This window comes from Pongo abelii, chromosome 22 (assembly GCF_028885655.2).
Source record: "Pongo abelii isolate AG06213 chromosome 22, NHGRI_mPonAbe1-v2.0_pri, whole genome shotgun sequence".
Classification (NCBI taxonomy): Eukaryota; Metazoa; Chordata; class Mammalia; order Primates; family Hominidae; genus Pongo; species Pongo abelii.
The window spans coordinates 9717924-9745198 of NC_072007.2; positions in this window are offsets into that span (position 1 = coordinate 9717924).

Here is a 27275-nt window from a genome sequence, read left to right on the forward strand (position 1 = left end):
CTATCTATCTATCTATCATCTATCTATCTATCATGAACCCAAAATATCTGAGACAGGTTTCAATCAATTTAGCAAGTTTATTTTGCCAAGTTTAAAGACACACCCATGAGACGGCCTCAGGAGGTCCTGACGAGAGGTGTTCAAGGTGGTTGGGGCACGGCTTGGTTGTATACATTTTAGAGAGACATGAGCCATCAATCAATATGTGATATTGTAAGCTGTGCATTGGTTTGGTCCGGAAAGGTGAGACAGCTCAAAGTGAGGAGGGGGCTTATAGGTGATAGGTAGGAATTCCCTAGTGGACAGATTGTGAGGGACATATGTGATCTTTATATCTCTGTAGCGATCTTATTTACGAATAAAATAGGAGGCAGGTTTGCCTGATGCAGTTTTCATATTGACTTTTTCCTTTGGCTTAGTGATTTTGGGGTCCTAAGATTTATTTTTCTTCCTATCAATCAATCTATCTATCCATCCATCCATCTATTCATCCTTCCATCTATCCGATTATGTGTGCATGTATGTATGTATGTATGTATATATGTATGTATGTATCTATCTATCTGTCTGTCCATCCATCCATCTATTCATGTATGTATGTATGTATGTATCTATCTATCTATCTATCTATCATCTGTCTATCTTTCTATCTGTCTGTCTGTCTGTCTATCCATCCATCCATCTATGCATGTATGTATGCATGTATCCATCCATCCATCTATTCATCTATGTATGTATGTATGTATGTATGTATCTATCCATCCATCTATCCATCTATGTATCTGTGTATGTGTCTGTCCATCCATCCATCCATCTATTCATGTATGTATATATCTATCCATCCATCCATCCATCCATCCATCTATCCATCTATGTATGTATGTGTGCATCTATCTATCTATCTATCCATCCATCTATCCATCTATGTATGTATGTATGTGTCTGTCCATCCATTCATCCATCTATTCATGTATGTATGTATCTATCCATCCATCCATTTATTCATCTATGTATGTATATATGTATCCATCCATCCATCAGTCTATCCATGTATGTATATATGTATCCATCCATCTATCCATCTGTGTATGTATGTATGTATCCATCCATCCATCCATCCATCTATCCATGTATGTATATGCGTATGTATGTATGTATGTATCCATCCATCCATCCATCTATCCATGTATGTATATGCGTATGTATGTATGTATCTATCCATCTATGTATGTATGTATGTGTCTGTCTATCCATCCATCCATCCATCCATCTATCCATGTATTTATGTATCTATCCTTCCATCCATCTATGTATGTATGTATCTATCCATCAATTTATGTATGTATGTGTCCTTCTATCCATCCATCCATCCATCCATCTATCCAAGTATTTATGTATCTATCCTTCCATCCATCTATGTATGTATGTATATATTTATCTATCCATCATCTACCATCTATTTATCTGTCTCATCTATCTTTCTATTTATTGTGTATCTATCAATCATCTATCCACCCATCTCTTGCCCCTCCCCGTGTGTATGTACTTGTGTACTTACCTATCTATGGCAACCAGAGATATTTTACCGCCAGGAGATATTTTGCAAATATCTGGTGACAATTTTGGTTGTCACAACTGGGGAGGGGGTGGTCCTGGCACCTGGTGGGTGAAGCCCAGGGTCTCTGCTCAACACCATACAGTGCCCAGGACAGCCCCACCACAGAGAATCCTCCATCCCCAAATGTCAGCAGAGCCTGGGCTGAGAGACTCTGAAATAGACAAGCATTAACTTCTCTCAGCTCTAGATTTGATAACTCTACAAAATGTCTGTTCCCTGCCACCTTCTCTGATTTTTCACTATTACAGTTCCCCCAAATAGAACACTGTAAATAACCACAATCACAAATACACTCAGAGCTAAAGCCTCATGGCCCCTATTGGAGGAAAAACAGGACCCAAGAAACAATTCCTGACATCCAGCTGACCCTTAGAGGTTTTGCTAGGACATTCAGAAGTCACTGTGGCTGTCCCCAGGGGCCCAGAGTCATTGTGAGAAGCTCAGAGGAGCTGGGGACCCCACGGATGGCAGCTGGGCATGGGGTCCTGCTTTGTGCAAAAGTCTTTTAAATTCAAATCTCCCCCCACCCCCTGGGCTGTAAAATCCCTCCTCCTGCCAGTAACACAGCTCTCCCTGGATTTACAGCTGCAATGTTTACCACCAGCCTGCTGAGCTCAGAGCTTAGAGCAAGGCTTACCATTTCAGAGCGAGTTTTCTTTTTTATTTTATTTTATTTTATTATTTTATTTTATTATTATTACACTTTAAGTTCTAGGGTACATGTGCACAATGTGCAGGTTAGTTACATATGTATACATGTGCCATGCTGGTGTGCTGCACCCATTAACTCGTCATTTAGCATTAGGTATATCTCCTAAAGATTTCCCTCCCCCCTCCCCCCACCCCTCAACAGTCCCCGGTGTGATATTCCCCTTCCTGTGTCCATGTGTTCTCATTGTTCAATTCCCACCTATGAGTGAGAATATGCAGTGTTTGGTTTTTTGTTCTTGTGATAGTTTACTGAGAATGATGATTTCCAATTTCATCCATGTTCCTACAAAGGACATGAACTCATCATTTTTTATGGCTGCATAGTATTCTATGGTGTGTATATGCCACCGAGTTTTCACGAGGCCAGTCTACTTTCCAAGCAGAGACTCTAAGAATGCCTTCTAAGCTGTGCCGTAACTGTCCAAGTGGTTCTTCCTGCCTGCTGAATAAAGACTCACAGCATTGCTGTAGACAAAGGATTTAAGAGAGAGAAGGCCGGCCATGCCATGCGGGAGGTGGAGTACCTACTCAAATCTCAGAGATAGAGGTTTTTCAAACGCAGTGTTGTTACCAGAAAGGGGTCTTGATCCAGACCTCAAGAGAGGTTCCTGGTTCTTGCACAAGAAACATTCAGAGTGAGGTCATAGAGTAAAGTGAGAGCAAGTTTGTGAAGAAAGTAGAGGGGCCAGGCACGGTGGTTTGAGCCTGTAATCCTAGCACTTTGGCAGGCTGAGGCAGGTGGATCGCCTTAGGTCAGGAGTTCGAGACCAGCCTGGCCAACATGGTGAAACCCTGTCTCTACTAAAAATACAAAAATTAGCTGGTCGTGGTGGGCGCCTGTCATCCCAGCTACTTGGGAGTCTGAGGCAGGAGAATCGCTTGGATCAGAAAGGCAGAGGTTGCAGTGAGCAGAGACATTGTCACTGTAATCCAGCCCGGATGACAGAGCAAGACTGTCCCACAAAAAAAAGAAAAAAGGAAGAGAAATAATGAAAAATTTTAAAAATAGCATAAAATGGAAATGTGAAATATAAAACATATAAATATGAATACATATAAATACAAATAATATAACAAATACATATAACAATACATATAATATAAATATAATTTAATTATACTTTAATTTTATTTATATTTTATTTTAATTGTATGTTAACCTTATGAAACATAATGTAATAAATACATAGGAATATAGATATGTATATACATATAATGTACATATAATAAATATAATTTTAACTTTATATTTTAATTATATTTTAATTATAAAATATAGTAAATACATAGAAATACAAATACATGTGTACATATAATATAATGTAAATACATATAACAAATATAATTTTAATTGTATTTATATTTTATTTTAATTATATTTTAATTATCTCATCAAATATAATAAATACCTATAATATATACATATAAATATAAATACATATATACATATAATATAATGTATATACATGTAATAAATATAATTTTAATTTTATTTATATTTTATTTTAATTATATTTTAATTATCTCATCAAATATAATATAATAAATACCTATAATATGTACATAGAAGTATAAATACATATATACATATAGTATAATGTAAATACATATAGTAAATGTAATTTTAATTTTATTTATATTTTATTTTAATTATATTTTAATTACCTTATAAAACAATAAATACATATAATATAAATACAGAAATATAAATACATGTATACACATAATGTAATGTGAATACATATAATTTTAATTTTATTTATATTTTGTTTTAATTATATTTTAATTATCTTATAATATATAATAAATAAATATAGACATAAATATAAATACATATATAATAATGTAAATACATATAAGCATATAATTTACTTTTAATTTTATTTGTTTTTTTAGTTATATTTTAATTATCTTATAAAATGTAAATACATGTAATATAAATACATATAAATATAAATACATATATACATATAATATAATGTAAATACATAATAAATACAATTTAATTTTAATGTTATTTATATTTTACTTTGTATTTCAATTATTTTATAAAATATAATACATATGCATATAAATATAAGTACATATCAGTATAAAAATGGCTGTGATCATTGCAAGGAAATATCAAATGCCCAGGAGTAAAGTCAATAATAAACACCCTGAGTGACTAGAGAGACAACTGCTAGTCTTGCAGGCACGTGAAAGAATCCTTTGAGTAGAGAAGGCGGGAAATGCAGAAGAAAAACATCTTGAGGTCCCCAAAATCACAAAACTAAAGGGAAAATGGAAGCTGGAAACCGAGGAGGGTAAAGCTGCCTCCCGTTCTATTCAAAGTCACCTCTGAGCTGGAGGCCCCCTCGCTGCTTTCAGTTGTCTCTACCTCTCTTGACAGAACTAATATACCTCTTCTACATATATTGATGGAGACCTTATGTCTCCCTAAAGTGTATGAAGCCAAGCTGTGCCTCATCCACTTTGGCCCCATGTCACTAGGACCTCCTGAGGCTGTGTTATAGGTGCACGTACTCAGCTTTGGCAAAATAAACTTTCTAAATGAACTGAGACCTGTCTCGGATATGGTGAAACCCGGTCTGTAGTAAAAATTCAAAAATTAGCTGGTTGTGGTGGGCGCCTGTCATCCCAGCTACTCGGGAGGCAGAGGCAGCAGAATCGCCTGGATCAGAAAGGCGGAGGTTGCAGTGAGCATAGACCTTGTCACTATACTCCAGTCTCGGTGACAGAGCTGTCACCTGTGGTGTAACTGTCCAAGTGGTTCTCCCTGCCTGCTCAGGAAGCTCAGGAAGGGTACTCAGGAAGCAAATGAAAGAAGGCTTTGGCCAGGTGCGGTGGCTCATGCCTGTAATCCCATCACTTTGGGAGGCTGAGGCAGGCGGATCACCTGAGGTCAGGAGTTCGAGACCAGCCTGGCCAACATGGCGAAACCCTGTATCTACTAAAAATACAAAAATTAGCCAGGCGTGGTGGTGGGCGCCTATAATCCCAGCACTTTGGGAGGCCAAGGCGGGCGGATCACTTGAGGTCAGGAGTTCAAGACCAGCCTGGTCAACATGGCAAAATCCCATCTCTAGTAAAAATACAAAAATTAGCCAGGCATGGTGGCTCACACCTGTAATCCCAGCACTTTGGGAGGCTGAGGTGGGCGGATCGCCTGAAGTCAAGAGTTTGAGACCAGCCTGGCCAACGTGGCGAAACCCCGTCTGTACTAAAAATACAAATATTAGCTGAGAGCAGTGGTGGACATATGTAGTCACAGCTACTCGGGAGACTGAGTCAGGATAATTGCTTGAATCCTGGAGGCAAAGGTTGCAGTGAGCTGAGATGACGCCATTCATTGCACTCCAGTCTGGGCCACAGAGCAAGACTCTGTCAAAACAAAATGGAACAAAAAGAATGCTTTAAGAAGTGGGCGGATCACAAGGTCCAGAGATTGAGACCATCCTGGCTAACACAGTGAAACTCCATCTCTACTAAAAATACAAAAAATTAGCCGGGTGTTATGGCAGGCACCTGTCATCCCAGCTACATGGGAGGCTGAGGCAGGAGAATGGTGTGAACCCAGGAGGTGGGCAGTGAGCTGAGATCACGCCACTGCAGTCCAGCCTGCGCGACACAGCGAGACCCCATCTCAAAAAAAAAAAAAAAAAAAGAATAAAAGGTAGAGAAGCCTGTGGTCCCGTGGGATGTATAGATTTCATTTTGTAAATATATCAGTATTTCCCAAATTAAAATACAGCCTTAATCCCTGCAGAAACTTTCTTTTTCAGGTCTGGAAATCAGTACACTGATTTCCAAATGTTTCTGTAGAAACATTAGCATGGCTAACATGGTGAAACCCTATCTCTACTAACAATACAAAATATTGGTTGGCCGTGGTGGCAGGTGCTTGTAATCACAGCTACTCGGGAGGCTGAGGCAGGAGAATCACTGGAACCCAGGAGGCAGAGGTTGCAGTGAGCTGAGATCGCGCCACTGCACTCCAGCCTGGGCGACAGACCTAGACTCTGTCTCAAAAATAAATAAATAAATAAATAAATAAATAAATAAATAAATAAAATAAAATAAAATAAGAATCCCCTGTCCCTTCCTTTTGTGGTTCAAGACACCTTGTGTGACGTTTGCAATGCAACAGAACCAGGTATAACTGGTGAGTCTTTCCACATCCTGGTCATGGAGGTCTTCATACCTCAGAAGGAAAAGTTATCTTTATTCATTTATTTCCTAAAGTTCTCTTTATTTATTTATTTATTTTCCAAAGTTCTCTTGATTTATTTCTTTATTTCCTAAAAACCAGCGAAAATCAGGTCTCAGCAAGAACAGACAAGAAACTCCTTTATAAAGATAATAATCAATGAAAGCTGTAAGGCAGGATCCCGTAAACAGACAGACAGATCAGTAACAAGAAGTAACACAAAGGGCCGGGCACGGTGGCTCACGCCTGTAATACCAGCACTTTGGGAGGCTGAGGCGAGCGGATCACGAGGTCAAGAGATCGAGACCATCCTGGCTAATGTGGTGAAACCCCGTCTCTACTAAAAATACAAAAAATTAGCTGGGCGTGCTGGCGTTCACCTGTCATCCCAGCTACTCAGGAGGCTGAGGCAGGAGATTTGCTTCTACCCAGGAGGTGGAGGTGGCAGTGAACTCATATTGCACCACTGCACTCCAGCCTGGGCCACAGAGTGAGACTCCGTCTCAGAAAATAAAATAAAATAATAATAATAAGTAACACACTGAGATTTTATGACGTGACAGAGGTGGTTTTTCAAATTTATTCCATTAAAAAAATCCAAGATATCTGTGTGCCACAAAATATATACAAAATTAAAGGGAAGTTCAGAGACCACATGGAAAATACATTCTAAACCAAAGCATCATTAGTACACATGGGGCTGTTTCAAATCAAACATGAAGTTTCCCCCAGTGAAAAAGTCAAACGGTTCAAAATAAATGGCCGGAATCAAAAGAACACGTTCGATTTCAATAAAGATTACAGAAATACTTTCTTTAAAACAAGGAGACCCCACTTGAATTTTCTATATTGCATAATGCTTTTGTGCCCTGAAGGTCCTCCAGAGGCCGCACACAACAAGAAAATTTTTTGCTGGGAGAGGATTTTGTTGAAAACTCAGAAGCTTTGAAAATGCCCATTCTCTTGGCTGGGCGTGGTGGCTCACACCTGTCATCCCAGCACTTTGGGAGGCCGAGGTGGGCGGATCTCCTGAGGTCAGGAGTTCGAGACCAGCCTAGCCAACATGGTGAAACCCCGTCTCTACTAACAATACATAAATTAGCTGGGTGTGGTGTCAGGCGCCTGTAGTCCCAGCTACTCAGGAGGCTGAGGCAGGAAAATCTCTTAGAACCCGGGAGGTGGAGGTTGCATTGAGCCGAGATCGGGCCATTGCACTCCAGCCTGGGTGAGAAGAGGGAGACTGTCTCAAAAATATATATATAATAAAAATAAATAAATAAATAAAAATAAAATAGGCTGGGCGCAGTAGCTCACGCCTGTAATCCCAGCACTTTGGGAGGCCGAGGCAGTGCATCACCTGAGGTCAGGAGTTTGAGACCAGCCTGGCCAACATGGTGAAACCTCGTCTCTACTAACAATACAAAAATTAGCTGGGTGTGGTGTCAGACGCTTGTAATCCCAGCTACTCAGACGGCTGAGGCAGGAGAATCTCTTTGATTCTCCAACAGGGAGGTGGAGGTTGCGGTGAGCAGAGATCAAGCCACTGCACTCCAGCCTGGGTGTGAAGAAGGAGACCGTCTCAAGAAAAAATAATATAATAAAATAAACAAATAAAAAATAAAATAGGCCAGGCACAGTAGCTCACACCTGTCATCCCAGCACTTTGGGAGGCCGAGGTGGGCAGATCACCTGATGTCAGGAGTTTGAGAGCAGTCTGGCCAACACAGTGAAACCTTGTCTCTACTAAAAATAAAAAAATTAGCTGGGCGTGGTGGTGTACATCTGTAATCTCAACTACTGGGGAGGCTGAAGGAGAAGAATCGCTTGAAGCCGGGAGGCGGAGCTTGCAGTGGGCCGAGATTGCACCACTGCACTCCAGCCTGGGCGACAAAAGTGAAAAAACAGAAAGAAAAGAAAAGAAAAGAAAATGCCCATCCCATTGGATCCAGGCATTGCATTTTTTACTAAGTGTTACAAAGTCAAAATGAGCAAGGAGAAATCACAGCAAAAAGAAAATTATACAGTGCAAACATGCCCAAAATGAGAAGCATGTCTGTGTGGAAGGAGAGAAGAAGAGAAGATTTGTGGGGAAGAATTTTGTCTTTTTTATTGTGTACTTTAGAGATTTTCTACATGTATGGGTGAAAAATAGATATATGTAAAAATATAATATGTGAAAAATGGAATAAAATCACATATATGAAAAATAGAATTAAAAATGATGGGCTGAGTGTGGTGGTTCGTGCTGGTAATCCCAGCACTTTGGGAGACTGAGGTGGGGAGATAGCTTGAGCCTAGGAGTTTGAGGCCAGCCTGGGCAACAAATAATACAAAATAATAATCTCTACAAATAATACAAAAAAATTCATCCTCCTGCCTCAGCCTCCCAAGTAGCTGGGACTACAGGAGTGTGGAGTCCCAGCTACTTGGGTGTGGTGGCCCACACCAATGGTCCCGCCTAATTGGGAGGCTGAGGCAGGAGGATTGTTTGAGCCCAGGAGGTGGAGGATGCAGTGAGCTGTGGTCATGTCACTGCACTCCAGCCTGGGTGACAGAGCGAGACTCTGTCTTTAAAATAAAACAGCAGGCCAGGCGCGGTGGCTCATGCCTGTAATCCCAGCAATTTGGGAGGCCAAGGCAGGGGGATCATTCGAGGTCAGGAGTTCGAGACCAGCCTGGCCAACATGGCAAAACCCCATCTCTTCTAAAAATACAAAATTAGCTGGGCGTGGTGTCACACACCTGTAATCCCAGCTACTCAGGAGGCTGAGGCAGGAGAATCGCTTGAACCTGGGAGGCGGAGGTTGCAGTGAGGCAAGATCATGCCACTGCACTCCTGCGTGGTCTCCAGAGCGAGACTCCCTCTCAAAACAAGGTGCAGCGAGAGAGAAGGGAGAGACAGAGGAGCCAGGAGAACACATGAGGAATAGAGAATGGAAGAAAGAGGCTCAAGCTCACACCCTGGAGAAGGAGAGGAGCAGGCTTGGCCACCCAGAACCGTATCCACAGTGCAGAGAATGCTGTAGTTACAAGATACAATTAGGAATGTCTTGATCTCCTTACCTCAGTGAACATGGCAATGCATAGTTATCCTATTTATTTATTAATTAGTATCATTATTATTTTGACACAGAGTCTTACCCTGTCACCCAGGCTCGAGTGCAGTGGTGCCATCTCTGCTCACTGCAACCTCCGCCTCCCGGGTTTAAGCGATTCTCCTGCCTCAGCCTCTGGAGCAGCTGGGACTACAGTTGCGTGCTACTGCGCCCGGCTAATTTTTATATTTTTAGTAGAGGTGGGGTTTCACTATGTTAGCCAGGCTGGTCTCAAACTCCTGACCTCAGGGGATCTGCCCGCCTCGGCCTCCCAAAGTGCTGGGATGACAGGTGTGAGCCACCACACCCGGCCAGTTATCCCATTTAAATAAACAATTAAGTGTGCAGCAGTGGATGACTTCAGCAATGAGTTAGAAGAGGACCGAGAGACCCAGAGGAGGTGAAGGAGATTTCATTCCAATTCCTCGTCCACGATGGCTGTGCGGCCTCCCCGCTTCCCTCAGAAGATGATGCTGAAATCCCGTTGTGTCTACTGTGATGGCAGATAGGGAACAGCCAGATTCTCAAGGTGTCCCCGGCCATATCTGTTCCCGTTTTCTCCTCGGACAGGCCATACCAGCGAGAGCGGAAATTCAGTTTTAATAACACAGCCCCCCCAACCTATTTCTGAAGGCAGTTTGCGGGGTGACCTCAGTGTGGATTGCAAATATAGAATTCATATGTGCTGGGCTTCCTGACTGTAATTACCTATCAAAAGTTTCAGGGTTTCAATGAAATTCTTTATGAAGCATCAAATGATCTCACGGCAGAGTCTCACCCCCACCTCTCCCTCTCTATATATTCCTGGGACAGAGAATTGATTCTCAGAATTGATTCTCACGTTTCATACACAGGACAGACAAGCGTATTTGGCATTTTAATCCCATCCCAAGGTGTTTGTGTGGAATTACTTTTCCTCATGGAATATTTCCTTTCTCCTCATGTGCTGGAGAACAGCTACCCACTACTCTCCATGCAGTGTGGCAAGAGGAGAGAGAAGGGTTGGCTCTGCAAAATCCTTCATCTTGGCTGGGTGCAGGGGTTCACACCTGTCATCCCAGCACTTTGGGAGGGTGAGGCGGGTGGATCACCCGAGGTCAGGAGTTCGAGAGCAGCCTGGCCAACATGGTGAAACCCAATGTTGGGTGAAACCCCAGTTTGTTAAAAATAGAAAAAATTAGCCGGGCGTGGTGGCAGGTACCTGTAATCACAGCTACTCGGGAGGCTGAGGCAGGAGAATCACTGGAACCCGAGAGGAGGAGGTTGCAGTGAGATGAGATCATGCCACTGCACTCCAGCCTGGGAGACAGGGCGAGGCTCTGTCTGAAAAAATAAAATAAAGTAAAATAAAATAAAATAAAGTAAAATAAAATAAAATATAATAAAATAAAAAGAATCCACTGTCCCTTCCTTTTGTGGTTCAAGACACTGGGTGTGACGTTTGAAATGCAACAGAAGCAGGTAGAACTGGTGACTCTTTGCACGTTGTACTCATGCAGGTCTTCATACCTCAGAAGGAAAAGTTCTCCTTATTTATTTATTTTTTTTGAGAAGGAGTCTAGCTCTGTCAACCAGGCTGGAGTGCAGTGGCGCGATCTTGGCTCACTGCAAGCTCTGCCTCCTGGGTTGACGCCATTCTCCTGCCTCAGCCTCCAGAGAAGCTGGGACCACAGATGACCGCCACCACGCCCAGTTAATTTTTGCATTTTTAGTAGACACAGGGTTTCACCATGTTGATCAGGCTGGTCTCGAAGTCCTGACCTCAGGCGATCTGCCCGTCTCAGCCTCCCAATGTGCTGGGATGACAGGCGTGAGCCACCTTGCCTGGCCGGACGTCCACTCTTAAATACAGGTGGACTTTCCAGGTTGACCCTTCTGGCTGGTGGACTTACAGGTGCAGCAAATCCCACTATTTCATTCCTTTCATTGCTTACATCTCCTATTGACTTCTCAGAGTCCATTATATCATTCTCATGCCTTTGCGTCCTCATAGCGTAGCTCCTACTTATAAGTGAGAACATAATGATGATTGATTTTCCATTCCTGAGTTACTTCACTTAGAATCATGGCCTCCAGCTCCATCCAGGTTGCTGCAAATGCCGTCATTTCATTCCTCCTTATGGCTGAGTAGTATTTGGGGTAGATACCAAACTTCCAAGTATCTTAGTCACTTTCAGGGCTGGGACTAGAGTAAGGCATTCATCTAGGGCAATAGATTTATTTCATTATTATTATCATTATTAATATTATTATTATTATCTGAGACGGAGTCTCGCTCTTGTTCCCCAGGCTGGAGTGCAGTGGCGCGATCTCAGCTCACTGCTACCTCCGCCTCCTGGGTTCAAGCAATTTTCCTTCCTCAGCCTCCTGAGTAGCTGGGATTACGGGCACCTGCCACCAACCCCAGCTAATTTTTGTATTTTTAATACAGATGGTGTTTCACCTTGTTGGCCAGGATGGTCTCGAACTCCTGACCTCTGGTGATCCACCGCCCTTGGCCTCCCAAAGTGTTGAGATTACAGGCGTGAGCCCGTGTCTGGCTGGGCACCAGATTCAAAACCTGAGTCACTGAGACAAGTAATAATTTATGGCAATGATTTTGAAAAATCCAGAAGAATGCCACAAGCCTGCAATGAACACAGTAGCGACATCTTAAGGAAACAGGTGCAGGTAAAGACAGGTAGAAGTGGCTAGCTGCGGTGGCTCACACCTGTTATCCCAGCACTTTGGGAGGCCGAGGAAAGGCACGAGGATCGCTTGAGCCCAGGAGTTTGAGACCAGCCTGGCCAACATAGCAAGACCCCATCTCTACAAAAACTGTGACAAATTAAGTGGGCATGACGGCATGACCCTGTAATCGGAGCTACTTGGGAGGTTGAGGTGGGAGGAGGGCTTGAGTCACAGTGAACTGTGAATGAGCCTCTGGACTCCAGCCTGGGTAACAGGGACCCTGTTGTCTAAAAACAGAAATCAAGAGAAATCCAACAACGGTGTGATGAACACAATGGCAACATTTTATAAGTAGACGGATGCGTGTACATACAGATAGAGTAAGTTACTGAGACCTACGTGAGCTTAAAGAGCGAAAAATAGGCCGGGCGTGGAGGCTCACACCTGTCATCCCAGCACTTTGGGAGGCTGAGGCGGGCGGATCACGAGGTCAGGAGATCGAGACCATCCTGGGTAACACAGTGAAACCCCGTTTCTACTAAAAATACAAAAAAATTAGCCAGGCTTAGTGGCGGGTGCCTGTAGTCCCAGCTACTCGGGAGGCTGAGGCAGGAGAATGACGTGAACCCGGGAGGCAGAGCTTGCAGTGAGCCGAGATCGCACCACTGCACTCCAGCCTGGACGACAGAGCGAGACTCTGTCGAAAAAAAGAAAGAAAGAAAGATAAGTAAGAAAGAAAGAAAGAAAGAAAGAAAGAAAGAAAGAAAGAAAGAAAGAAAGAAGAAAGGAAGGAAGGAAGGAAGGAAGGAAGGAAGGAAGAAAGGAAGGAAGGAAGGAAATAAAGAGAAAAAAAGAAAGAAAGAAAGAGAGAGGGAAAAATACCGTGATCCTTTTTTTTGTTTGTTTTTTGAGATGGAGTCTTGCTCTGTCACCAAGGCTGGAATACAGTGGCGTGATCTCGACTCACTGCAACCTCCACCTCCCAGGTTCAAGCTATTCTCCTGTCTCAGCCTCCCGAGTAGCTGGGATTACAGGCACCTGCCACCACACCCGGCTAATTTTTGTATTTGTAGTAGAGGCAGGGTTTCACTATGTTGGCCAGGCTGCTCTCGAACTCCTGACCTCAGGTGATTCGCCCACCTTGGATTCCCATAGTGCTAGGATTACAGGCATGAGCCACCACGCCTGGCCAGTGCTGCTTTTTATAATGACAAAACAGGTGCCTGTCCCACCTCACAACTCAGCCCTTGGGGAGGTGTTGAGCCCCAAGTAGCTTCAATCACACCTGTCAGAGTCACAACGAAATGTTTCTTATTTTAGAAGCACATTCTCTGGTTTTCTTTTCTGTTTTTCTTTTTTAACACACAAATATATTTTTAATATAGTTCTAAGAGAAGAAAAAGCAGGTCATAAAACTGTAATATGTTTTCCTAATATTTTATATATTTTTCATTAGTACTATTTTTTAGATTTGCCAGCATGTCGAAAAGAACCTTTATTACTTTCTGTAATTGCCTCTTATGCTTTGTTACCAGATGCCTTTGGAGCAGGAGCCTCTGTGGCAGGTGTTTCTTCTATTTTAGGACTGGAGTCTTTTTTGTTGTTGTTTTGTTTTGTTGAGAGGGAGTCTTGCTCTGTCCCCCAGGCTGGAGTGTAATGGTACCATCTCGGCTCACCGCAACCTCCGCCTCCCAGGTTCAAGCGATTCTCCTGCCTCAACCTCCCCAGTAGCTGGGATTACAGGCACCTGCCACCACGCCTGGCTGATTTTTGTATTTTTAGTAGAGACGGGATTCCACCGTGTTAGCCAGGCTGGTCTTGAACTCCTGACCTCGTGATCCACCCACTTCAGCCTCCCAAAGTGCTGGGATTACAGGCTTGAGCCAGTGTGCTTGGCCGGTGCTTAAGCTTTTTGACCCTTCTGAGCTTTTGGAGCAGGTGCCTCTGTGGATGTAACCATCATCTCACTCTATTGGCAGGTGTTTCTTCTATTTTAGGAGCTGGAGTTTTTGAGTCCTCTGAACATTTGGAGCAGGTGCTGCCTTCTGGCCTGTGGTTTTCTGGGAAAGAATCTTCTGGGCTGAATCTTCTAGGCCTTCTTACCCACAGCGGTCATCTTTTTTGCTGGAACTTTAGCAGCAGCAGCTGCAGCAGCAGCAGGTGCTTTTTTGGAAGAAGCTTTCAGGATAGCTGCCTTTGGAAGCTTCTGAACTTTATTCTTGATGATTCTGTTCCTCATTTTCTTTGCCTTCATAACATTAAAATGATCCAAATCTGTCATCTTGGCTTTTTGGAGAAGCTTTCAGGAGAGCTGCCTTTCGAAGCTTTTTTTTTTTTTTTTTTTTTTTTTTGAGATGGAGTCTTGCTCTGTTGCCCAGGCTGGAGTGCAATGACACAATCTCAGCTCACTGCAACCTCCACCTCCCAGGTTCAAGCGATTCTCCTGCCTCAGCCTCCTGAGTAGCTGGGATTACAGGCATGCACCACTACACCCAGCTAATTTTTGTATTTTTAGTAGAGACAGGGTTTCACTGTGTTAGCCAAGCTGGTCTCAAACTCCTGACCTCGTGGTCTGCCCACCTTGGCCTCCCAAAGTGTTGGGATTACAGGCGTGAGCCACCACACTCAGCTGGATAACTTCTTGAGTGGTGATTTTAGAGGTATTGGTGCACACCCGAGCCGTGTACACCGTACCCAATGCATGGTCTTTTATTTCCGGCCACCCCCGAGCCTGTCCCCCAGATTCCCCAAAATCCATGTATCATTCTTATGCCTTTGCATCCTGCTAGCTTAGCTCTCACTTATGAGTGAGAACATAGGATGTTGGTTTTCCATTCCTGAGCTACTTCACTTAGAATAATGGTCCCCAACTCCATCCAGATTGCTGTGAATGCCATTGATTCATTTCTTTTCATTCATTTCTTTTCATGCCTGAGTAGTATTACATTTTATATATACAGTGCTGTGTATATATACAGCACTATATACATAGACATATGTATATATTGTGTGTATATATATTCAGCACTATATATATAGACATATGTACAGTGTGTGTATATATATTTACACACACATATTGTGTGTAAATATATATACACACACACTATATATATATATGTATATATACCCCAGCTTCATAAGCTCCCACTTATGAGAGAGAACAAAGGATGTTTGGTTTTCCATTCCTGAGTTAATTCACTTAGAATCATGGTCCCCAATTCCATCCAGGTTGCTGTGAATGTCATTCATTCATTCCTTTTCAAGGCTGAGTAGTATTCCAATAAATATATAGTGTGTGTATACATATATTCAGCACTATATATAGACATATATATAGTGTGCGTATATGTATACACACATATTGTGAGTAAATATATATACACACACTGTAAATATATATACACACACAACATATCTATATATATATATAACCACAGTTTCATAAGCTCCCACTTATGAGGGAGAACAAAGGATGTCTGGTTTTCCATTCCTGAGTTACTGCACTTACAATATTGGTTTCCAATTCCATCCAGGTTGCCATGAATGCCATTCATTCATTCCTTTTCCTGGCTGAGTAGTATTCCATTATATATATACAGAGTGTGTATACATATATTCAGCACTATATATATATAGACTATATATAGTGTGTGTGTATATATATATCCTATATATGTATATCATATATATCATATATATATATCGAGATATATATCACTTTTTTTTTTTTTTAGATGGAGTCTCACTCTGTCGCCCAGGCTGGAATGCAGTGGTGTGATCTCAGCTCACTGTAACCTCCACCTCCCGGGTTCAACCGATTCTTGTGTCTCAACCTCCCCAGTAGCTGGGATTACAGGTGCCTGCCACCACACCTGGCTAATTTTTGCATTTTTAGTAGAGATGCTGTTTCACCATATTGGTCAGGCTGGTCTTGAACTCCTGACCTGGTGATCCACCCACCTCAGCCTCCCAAAGTGCTGGGATTACAGGGGTGATTCACCGCTCGCAGCCTGCACAGCATTTTCTTTATCCACTCGTTGCTGGATGGGTCTTGGGGCTGGTTCCATGATTTTGCAGTTGCAAACTCTGCTGCTATAAATGTGCCTGTGCAAGTGTCTTTTCCACATAACGACTGCTTTTCCTTTGGTAGATACCCAGTCGTGAAATTGCTGGACGTAATGGTACTTCTATTCTCATTATTTTAAGGAGTGTCCGTGAGCTCTCCTTTCCTAGCATATTTTTAAGTGCAGGAGACAATATTGCTGGCTGTAGGCATGGCACTGTACAGCAGATCTTTAGAACGTAAGGATGTCTGGCCAGGCGCGGTGGCTCACGCCTGTGATCCCAGCACTTTGGCAGGAGGAGACCAACGGATCACCTGAGGTCAGGAGTTCAAGACCAGCCTGGCCAACATGGTGAAATTCTGTGTCTACTAAAAATACAAGAATTAGGCTGGGCGCGGTGGCTCACGCCTGTAATCTCAGCACTTTGGGAGGCCGAGGCGAGCGGATCAAGCGGTCAGGAAATCAAGATCATCCTGGTTAACATGGTGAAATCCCGTCTGTACTAAAAATACAAAAATTAGCCGGGTGTGGTGGCAGGTGCCTGTAGTCTCAGCTATTCAGGAGGCTGAGGCAGGAGAATGGTGTGAACCCAAGAGGCGGAGGTTGTAGTGAGCCAAGATTGCACCACTGCACTCCAGCCTGAGCAACAGAGCGAGACTCCATCTCAAAAAAAGAAAAAAAAAAAAGAATTAGCTGGTCATGGTGGCGGGGTCCTGTAGTCCCAGGTACTTGCGAGGCTGAGGCAGGAGAATCGCTTGAACCTGGGAGGTGGAGGTTGCAGTGAGCTGAGATTGTGCCACTGCACTCCAGCCTGGGTGACAAAGCGAGACTCCATCTCAAAATAATAATAATAATAATACTGATAAAATAAAAAATAAAAAAGAACATAAAGACATCCTCAGGGAAGCATGCATCTCCTCTGCCCTATAGTTTGAGCTACTGACTGACAATCCCTTCTCCTTGCAAATGCTCAACACAGAATTGCTGAGGCCATTGGAACATCACAGAGCCCTCACTCCATGCTTCATGAATGTTGCCTCTTTCTGTATTTTTTTATTTTTTGTAGAGATAGCGGAGGGGGGAATCTCACCATATTGCCCAGGCTGGTCTCGAACTTCTGGCCTCAAGCCATCCTCCTGCCTCAGCCTCACAAAGTACTCACAGGCATGAGTCACCGCCACGTGGATGAATCATGTGTCTTTTTACCTGCAACCATGTCCATCAACCCTCACTGGTGTTCGTCAATATTATCAAACATTATTATTGTTATCATTAAATATGAAATAATAATTATTAAATATAAATTAAATATTTAATTTATATTTAATAATATATATAATATATATATTATATAGCTATTAAGTGATGCTAAATAAATTAAATATTGATTAAATATTTAATTTATATTTAATCAATATTTAATCAATATTTCTATTGACTTATATTTCTGTTTTATATTGCATATATTGCAATATGCATATAGATGCATATCTATTGCATAGATATATATGCATAGCTATATATGCATATACAAATATATGGATAAATGCAAATATATGGATATATAGATATATGCATGTTTATATTTTAATTAAATATTTAATTAATATCTAATAATAATCACTAATGTTTAATATTAATAATTAAATATCAATTATTAATTATTTAATTAAAATATAGGTATATGCATATATATTAAATGTTGCTCAACATTTTCCACATCTCACAACTTTCACAGCTGATCCAGCCATATGTTTTGATGTCAGGGGACCCCCCCCCCAGTATCCCTCCCTCTCATTGCCAGGTGCCCACACCGAGGTGACCTGGGGACCCCACTTTCACAGGCCTGGATTGTGACGGAGTCTGAAGCATTCACCATTGGTGGGGCATGCTCTGGTGATCAGTGGGAAGTGAGTGTGGAAGGTGAGACAGCCAGGAGACAGACGATGTCTCCTGTAACAAAGCATGAGCACAGGAGAAAAGAAAGAAAGAAAAGAAAAGAAAGAAAGAAAGGAAAGAAAGAAAGATGACACCACAGCCTGTGCACGGTGGCGCAAGCCTGTAATCCCAGCACTTTCGGAGGCTAGACAGTTGGGTCATCTGAGGACAGGAGTTCAAGACCAGCCTGACCAACATGGTGAAACCCCATTTCTACTAAAAATACAAAAATTAGCCAGGCATGGTGGAGGGTGCCTGTAATCCCAGCTACTTGGGAGGCTGAAGCAGGAGAATCGCTTGAACCTGGGAGGCGGAGGTTGCAGTGAGCTAGGCATGGTGGCAGGTGCCTGTAACCCAGCTACTCGGGAGGCTGAGGCAGGAGAATCGCTCGGACCTGGGAGGTGGAGGTTGCAGTGAGCTGAGCTCGTGCTACTGCCCTCCAGCCTGGGCGACAAGAGCAAAACTCCATCTCAAAAATATATGATCAAAAAATAATAATAATAAAATAAAATATATGATCAACACAATGTAAATTAGACAATTTATAGTCATACAGCGTCCATCGCTACCTCACCCACAGTGGGAGAGAAAAATTAAAAAAAAAAAAAAAAACAGTTTTAGGACGATCCCCATGAAATTGTCAAAACCAGCCATCTTCTAAATATCTGACTGGGGCTGTCAGAAAACAGACTTCAGAGAAGAATACAAATCATTGTTTCCAGCCGTAATAACAGACTTCAAAGCTGAGAGAATATGAAAAATTCATCGTGTGTCTACTTGAAACGAGGGATGTAAATTATGCCACTTTGTCTATATTTGTATAATATGTTCTTGTTGGCAAATACGGGATCCGTTCATTGTTTCGTTAAATACCTGACAATTCTGTAACAGTTGCAAAGATGGGTGCTTAAATCAGCGTTTCCCACTCTAGGACGGCAAAGAAAACAAAAATAAAGAAATAAAACAGGGTCAGAGAGAAGGAGAGCCGGGGGAAACTTTATCTAAATCAGTTGCTTGGACCTGGTGTGCGGTGGCTCAGGCCTGTCATCCCAGCACTTTGTGAGGCTGAGACGGACGGATCACTTGAGGTTGGGAGTTCAAGACCAGCCTGGCCAACATGGTGAAACCTCGTCTCTGCTAAAAATGCAAAAATTACCAGGTGTGGTGGCACGTGCCTGCAATCCCAGTTGCTTGGGAGACTGAGGTATGAGGATAGCTTGAACGCTGGAGGTGGAGCTTGCAGTGAGCTGAGATCGGGCCAGTGCACTCCAGCCTGGGCGAACAGAATGAGATTCTGTCTCAAAAAAAAAAAAAGAATTTCTTGAATTCATTCTCGAGGTCGGGGTATGTGATGCGAAGCTCTCCTAAATGCTGAGAAGATGCAAACAGTGTTTTGGTGCATGTCTGTTATCCCAGCTACACGGGAGGCTGAGATGGGAGAATTGCTTGAGCCCAGGAGGTTGAGGCTGCAGTGAGCTGAGATTGCACCAGTGCACTCCAGCCTGGGTAACAGAGGGAGACCCTCTCTCAAAAAAAGAAAAAAAGACATGGAAATAACATTTGATGAAGAAGATGAGGAAAGCCCACCCTTTAGCTTTCAAACTGCTCCAATTTTTTTTTTTTTTTGAGATAAATTCTTGCTCTGTTGCCCAGGCTGGAGTGCAGTGGCGTGATCTCAGCTCACTGCAACCTCTGCCTCCCGGGTTCAAGCAGTTCTTCTGCCTCAGCCTCCCGAGTACATGGGATTACAGGCGCCTGCCACCACGCCCAGCAAATTTTTGTTTTTTTGCTCGAGACCAGGTTTAGTCATGTTGGCCAGGCTGGTCTTGAACTCCTGACCTCAGGTGATCCACCCGCCTCGGCCTCCCAAAGTGCTGGGATTACAGGCATGAGCCACGGCGCCCAGTGCAATTTTTCCAAATTCTTAAGTCACATGTACCCCAGATGCAAGTACTCATACCTCAGACAAGGCAAGAAATTATGATTTTTCCTGCTGACTAAGAAATTCTCATATCAAAGTATCCCTTGAATAATATAGCCTCGTTATTCCAGTTTGCATATCTTTTGTTTTTTTGAGACAGTGTCTCACTCTGTCACCCAGGCTGGAGTGCCATGGCATGATCTCGGCTTGCTGCAAACTCCACCTCGTAAGTACGATTCTCTGGCTTCAGCCTCCTGAGTAGCTGGCATTACAGGTGCCCGCTACCACACCCGGCTAATTTTTGTATTTTTTCTTTTTTTTTTTTTTTTAGTACAGACCAGGTTTTACCTTGCTGGCCACGTTGGCCTCAAATTCCTGACCTCAAGTAATCTGCCTTCTTCGGCCTCCCAAAGTGCTGGTATTACAGGTGTGAACCACCGTGCCCAGCCTCCAGTTTGCATATCTTGCTGATAGGTTTAATTAGCTGAATGATCCCAATTTGATAATACAGGTGGGCAATATTGCTTTCCTGCTGCACACAGGGTCATAGATGAAATGACATCTATCCTCGGTATTCAAAGCAGTTGAATACATTCTGGTTTGCAATTTTGACTGATTTGGTAAGAGGTGGGGGCTGAGGAATCTCAATCCAATTTTTTAGGTTAGTGTTTTGTTTCGTTTCTTTTTGAGACTGAGTCTTGCTCTGTTGCCCAGGCTGGAGTGCAGTGGTACAATCTCAGCTCACTGCAACCTCCGCCTCCTGGGTTCAAGCGATACTCCTGCCTCAGCCTCCCAAGTAGCTGGGATTACAGGCACCTGCCACCATGCCGGGCTAATTTTTGTATTTTTTGTAGAGACGTGCTTTCACCATGATGGTCGGGCTGGTCTAGAACTCCTGACCTCTGGTGATCCACCTGCTTCGGCTTCCACAAATGCTGAGATTACAGGTACGTGCCACCACGCCTGGCTAATTTTTGTATTTTAGTAGACATGGGGTTTCACCATGATGGTCAGGCTGGTCTGGAACTCCTGACATCTGGTGATCCGCCCGCCTCGGCCTCCCAAACTGCTGGGATTACAGGTACGTGCCACCACGCCCGGCTAATTTTTGTATTTTAGTAGAGACAGGCTTTCACCATGATGGTCAGGCTGGTCTCGAACTCCTGACCTCAGGTGATCCGCCCACCTTGGCCTTCCAAAGTGCTGGGATTACAGGCGTGAGCCACCGTGCCAGGCCTCTGGTTTGCAATTGTGACTGAGCTGGTAAGAGGTGGGTGCCAAGGATTCTCAATCTGTTTTTTTAGTGTTTGTGTTTTGTTTTATTTTGTTTTTGAGACAATATCTTGCTCTGTTGCGTAGGCTGGAGTGCAGTGGTGCAATCTCAGCTCACTGCAGCCTCCACCTTCTGAGCTCAAGCCATCCTCCTTCCTCAGCCTCCCAAGTAGCTGGGACTATAGGCATACATACCACATCCAGATAATTTTTTTTTTCTTGGTACAGACAGGGTTTCACCATGTTGCCCAGGCTGGTCTCAAACTCCTGACCTCAAGTGATCCACCCGCCTCGGCCTCCCAAAGTGCTGAGATTACAGGCGTGGGTCACCGCACCCGGCCACTTTTTTTCTTTTCCTTTTTTTAAATAACAGCACCATTGCACAGCTCATGAGTGCTACAGAAAACACACGTTAAATGCTTTCCACCAAATTTTGACTTTTTATTGCGGTTAAAAATAAACAAGTACCAGAAAATCAGATCTTTTTGTAAAATGTTAAGCACGTATTATGGTTAACGTACACAGGGTAATTGAATTTGATTCGAGTTCATTTACTCTTGCCAAATCAAGCCCCACCGAACAGGTTTTAGTTGTTGTTAGAGACTCAGCTTTGAAATGTCCATTTATCTCTTCCTTTCAACTTCTGGATGTGTTGAAGTGGGGAAAATCCTGTGAGTATAATTTACATGTTACTGCTGCTTTCCTCGCTAAGGAGTGCCTGATGACTTCTTTATATGGCGCATCTGAAAGCAAACTCTGAAATGAGGCCGGGCGCCGTGGCTCAAACTCTGAAATGAGGCCGGGCACCGTGGCTCACGCCTGTCATCCCAGCACTTTGGGAGACCGAGGAGGGCAGATCGCCTGAGGTCAGGAGTTGGAGACCAGCCTGGCCAACATGGTGAAACTCCGTCTCTACTAATAATACAAACACTAGCCTGGCGTGGTGGCGGGCACCTGTCATCCCAGCTACTTGGGAGGCTGAGGCAGGAGAATCGCTTGAACCTGGGAGGCCGAGGTTGCAGTGAGCTGAGATGGCGCCATTACACTCCAGCCTGGGCCACAGCAAGACTCTGTCTCAAAAAATAAAAATAGTCACTCATGAGCATCGCCTTATTTTCCATTGTTACTGGTTACTGATAAATTCAGCGAAATACTGGTTTTATAGTTTTACGGTTGCTAGAAGTTGCGTCTCACTTTATTTGATGATTTAGTGGTCTTGCATTCTTTTAATTTATTCTGGGTGAATTCTCTATGTCTATTCTTTCTTCAACTTCAAATTTTGATCTCTGCACAATTTTCTGCAATTTGTTTTTTATTTTTTGGTTTTTTTGTTCTTTCACGCCCCCTATCGTCTTCTTGGGCTCTTCGCCATATTAGTCATGTTTTATTTTTTCTTTTCTATATCATTCTTTGTTTCATTTCTATTTTCCTATCCTCTATTTCTCTCTCTCTCTTTTTTCTTTTGAAACAGCGTCTCGCTCTGTCACCCAGGCTGGAGTGCAGTGGCGTGATCTCGGCTCACCACAACCTCCGCCTCCTGGGTTCAAGCGATTCTCCTGCCTCAGCTTCCCGAGTAGCTGGAATTACAGGCACCTGCCACCACGCCTGGCTAATTTTTGTAGTTTTAGTAAAGACGCAGTCTCACCATGTTGGCCAGGATGGTCTCGAACTTCTAACCTCAGGTGATCCACCTGCCTGGGCCTCCCAAATTACGGGTATTTTGTTGCTGTTGTTTTTGAGATGGAGTCTCGCTCTGTCGCCCAGGCTGGAGTGCAGTGGCACGATCTCGGCTCACTGCAACTTCCATCTCCCAGGTTCAACTGATTTTTCTGCCTCGGCATGCCGAGTAGCTGGGATTACAGGCATGCGCTAGCATGCCTGGCTAATTTTTCTACTTTTTAGTAGAGAGGGGTTTCACCATGTTGGCCAGGCTGATCTCGAACTCCTGATCTCTGGTGATCTGCCCACCTCAGCCTCCCAAAGTGCTGGGATTACAGCCGTGAGCTACCGCACCCAGCCAAAAAGATATCTTAAAAGATCTCAGCATCTCATCTCACTGTAGCCTCCACCTCCTGGGTTCAAGTAATCCTCCTGCCTCAGCCTCCCAAGTAGCTGGGATTACAGGCGTGCGACACCACGACTGGCTAATTTTTGTATTTTTAGTAGAGACAGGGTTTCACCGTGTTGGCCAATCTGGTCTCGAACTCCTGATCTCATGTAATCCACCTGCCTCGGCTTCCCAAAGTGCTGAAATTACAGATGTGAGCCACCACGCCCAGCAAAGCTTTTTCTAACTCGATAGCTTGAGAACTTGCTTTCCTTTTGTTTTTGTGAAGTGCTGAACCCCAGGATTACTTTCTAAAAGATTCTGCTGTTCCCTACACCATTCTTTTTCATTATGGCAAAATACGTATAATGTCATATGCACCATTTTAACTGTTTTTCTTCTTTTTGAGACCACTCTTTTGTGTCTTGTTGTGGTTGTTTTCTTGTGTTTTTTAGAGACAGGGTCTTCTCTTTTTCTTTTTTTTTGAGATGGAGTCTTCCTTTGTCGCCCAGGCTGGAGTGCAGTGGCGCGATCTCCACTCACTGCAAGCTCTGTCTCCCAGGTTCATGCCATTCTCCTGACTCAGCCTCCCAAGTAGCTGGGACTACAGGCACCCGCCACCGCGCCCGGCTAATTTTTTGTATTTTTAGTAGGGACTGAGTTTCACCGTATTAGCCAGGATAGTCTCGATCTCCTGACCTCGTGGTCTGCCTGCCTCGGCCTCCCAAAATGCTGGGATGACAGGCGTGAGCCACTGTGCCTGGCCAAGACAGGATCTTGTCTTTTTGCCCAAGCTGGAGTGCAGTGGCGTGATCACACCTCACTGCAGCCTCCATTTCCTGGGCTAAACGGATCCTCCAACCTCAGCCTCCCAAGTAGCTGGGAATCCAGGTGTGAGCCACTGTACCACGCTGAGAACAACTTTTTGCATTTTTAAAATTTAATTCTGTGCAATGTTCATTGCTGCCAACCAAATGTACCCTTTTCCACAAAAGAAAGCATTTTTTTTTCCTGTGTATAGCAATAAAATTTTTTAAGATCGTGGTAGAGAGCACATAATATAATCTCTGCCATTTTAGCCATTGTAAATAAGAGTACAATTTGGCCGGGCATGGTGGTTCACACCTGTAATCCCAGCACTTTGGGAGGCTGAGGCAGGCTGATCAGGAGGTCAGGAGATTGAGACCATCCTGGCCCACATCGTGAAACCCTGTCTTTACTAAAATACAAAAAATTAGCCGGGCACTGTGGTGTGCACCTGTAGTCTCAGCTACTCGGGAGGCTGAGGTAGGGACATTGCTTGAACCCAGGAAGTGGAGGTTGCGGTGTGCCAAGATCGCGCCACTGCACTCCAGCCTGGAGAACTAGAGTGAGACTCCATCTCAAAAAAAAAAAAAAAAGAAAAAAAGTTAAATATTCTTCCATGTTCATTGTTGCCAACCGAATGTACCCCTTTCCTCAAAAGAAAGCTTCTTTTCCTGTCTATAGCAATATATACTTTTTAAAAATTGTGGTAGAGCACACATAATACAATCTCTGCAATTTTTGCCATTTTAAAGAGTATAATTTGGCCGGGCGTGGTGGCTTATGCCTGTAATCTCAGCACTTTGGGAGGGCAAGGCGGGTTGATCACCTGAGGTTGGGAGTTCAAGAAAAGCCTGGTCAACATGGCAAAACCCTGTCTCTACTAATAGTACAAAAATTAGCCGGGTGTGGTGGTGTGTGCCTGTTATCCTAGCACTCTGGGAGGCCGAGGTGGGTGGATCACATGAGGTCAGGAGTTCAAGACCAGCCTGGCCAAAATGGCAAAACCCTGTCTCTACTAATAATACAAAATTTAGCCAGACGTAGTGGCACATGCCTGTAATCCCAGGTACTCGTAAGGCTGAGGCAGGAGAATCACTTGAACCCGGGAGGCAGAGGTTGCAGTAAACTGAGATTGCACCACTGCACTCCAACCTGGGCAACAAGAGTGAGCCTCTATCTCAAAAAAAAGAAAAAAAATTAAATATTGTGCAATGTTCATTGTTGCCAACTGAATGTATCCTTTTCCTGAAAAGAAAGCTTCTTTTCCTGTCCATAGCAATATATATTTTTTTAATTGTGGGGGAGCACACATAATATAATGTCTATTATTTTAGCCATTTTAAAGAGTACAATTCATCCAGGCATGGTGGCTCACGCCTGTAATCCCAGCATTTTGGGAGGGCAAGGCGAGTGGATCACCTGAGGTTGGGAGTTCAAGAAAAGCCTGGTCAACATGGCAAAACCCCGTCTCTACTAATAATACAAAAATTAGCCAGGTGTGGTGCTGCGTGCCTCTAATCCCAGCACTTTGGGAGGCTGAGGTGGGTGGATCACCAGAGATCAGAAGTTCGAGATCAGCCTGGCCAACATGGTGAAATCCGGTCTCTACTAAAAATACAAAATATTAGCTGGGCCTGGTGGTAGATGCCTGTACTCCCAGCTACTCAGGAGGCTGAGGAAGGAGAATCACTTGAACCCGGGAGGCGGAGGTTGCAGAGAGCTGAGATCGCGCCATTGCACTCCAGCCTGGGGAACAAGATCAAAACTCTATACCCCTCAAAAAAAAATAGTACATTCAAATAATTGTGCAACCATTGTCACTAACCACCTCCAGAATATTTTCATCTTCCCAAACAGAAACTCTCTCCCCATGAAACACCAATTCCCCATTTCACCCCCCAGCCTCTGCCACCCGTAGTTCTAGTTTCTGACTCTATGAAATCTTTGCCTGTTCCAGGCATTTTAGATAAGTGGAGTCATACACTATGGGGTCTTTCCTGTCTGGGTTCTCTCACTGGGCCTGATGTCCTCAAGGTTCACACATGCCACAGCCTGCGTCTGACCCTCATTCCTTTTCCTGGCTGTATAGTGTTCCATTGTGTGTCTCTTCTCCCACCGGGCCTGATGTCTTCAAGTTTCACCCATGCCGCAGCCTGCGTCTGACCCTCATCCATTTCCCTGGCTGTATAGTATTCCATTGTGTGTCTCTCCTCTCACTGGGCCTGAGGTCTTCAAGGTTCACCCATGCCGCAGCCTGCGTCTGACCCTCATTCCTTTTCCTGGCTGTATAGTATTCCATTGTGTGTCTCTTCTCTCACTGGGCCTGATGTCTTCAAGGTTCACCCATGCCGCAGCCTGCGTCTGACCCTCATTCCTTTTCCTGGCTGTGTAGTATTCCATTGTGTGTCTCTTCTCTCACTAGGCCTGATGTCCTCAAAGTTCATTCACACTGCAGCCTGCATCTGATTCTCATCGCTTTTCCTGGCCATATAGTATTCCACTGTGTGTCTCTTCTCTCACTGGGCCTGAGATCTTCCAGGTTCAATCACACTGCAGCCTGCATCTGACCCTCATTCCTTTTCCTGGCTGTATAGCATTCCATTGTGTGTCTCTTCTCCCACTGGGCCTGAGTCTTCAAGGTTCACACACGCCACAGCCTGTGTCTGACCCTCATTCCTTTTCCTGGCTGTATGGTATTCCATTGTGTGTCTCTTCTCCCACTGGGCCTGATGTCTTCAAGGTTCACCGATGCCGCAGCCTGCGTCTGACCCTCATTCCTTTTCCTGGCTATATGGTATTCCGTTGTGTGTCTCTTCTCCCACTGGGCCTGATGTCTTCATGGTTCACCCATGCCACAGCCTGCGTCTAACCCTCATTCCTTTTCCTGGCTGTATAGTATTCCATTGAGTGTCTCTTCTC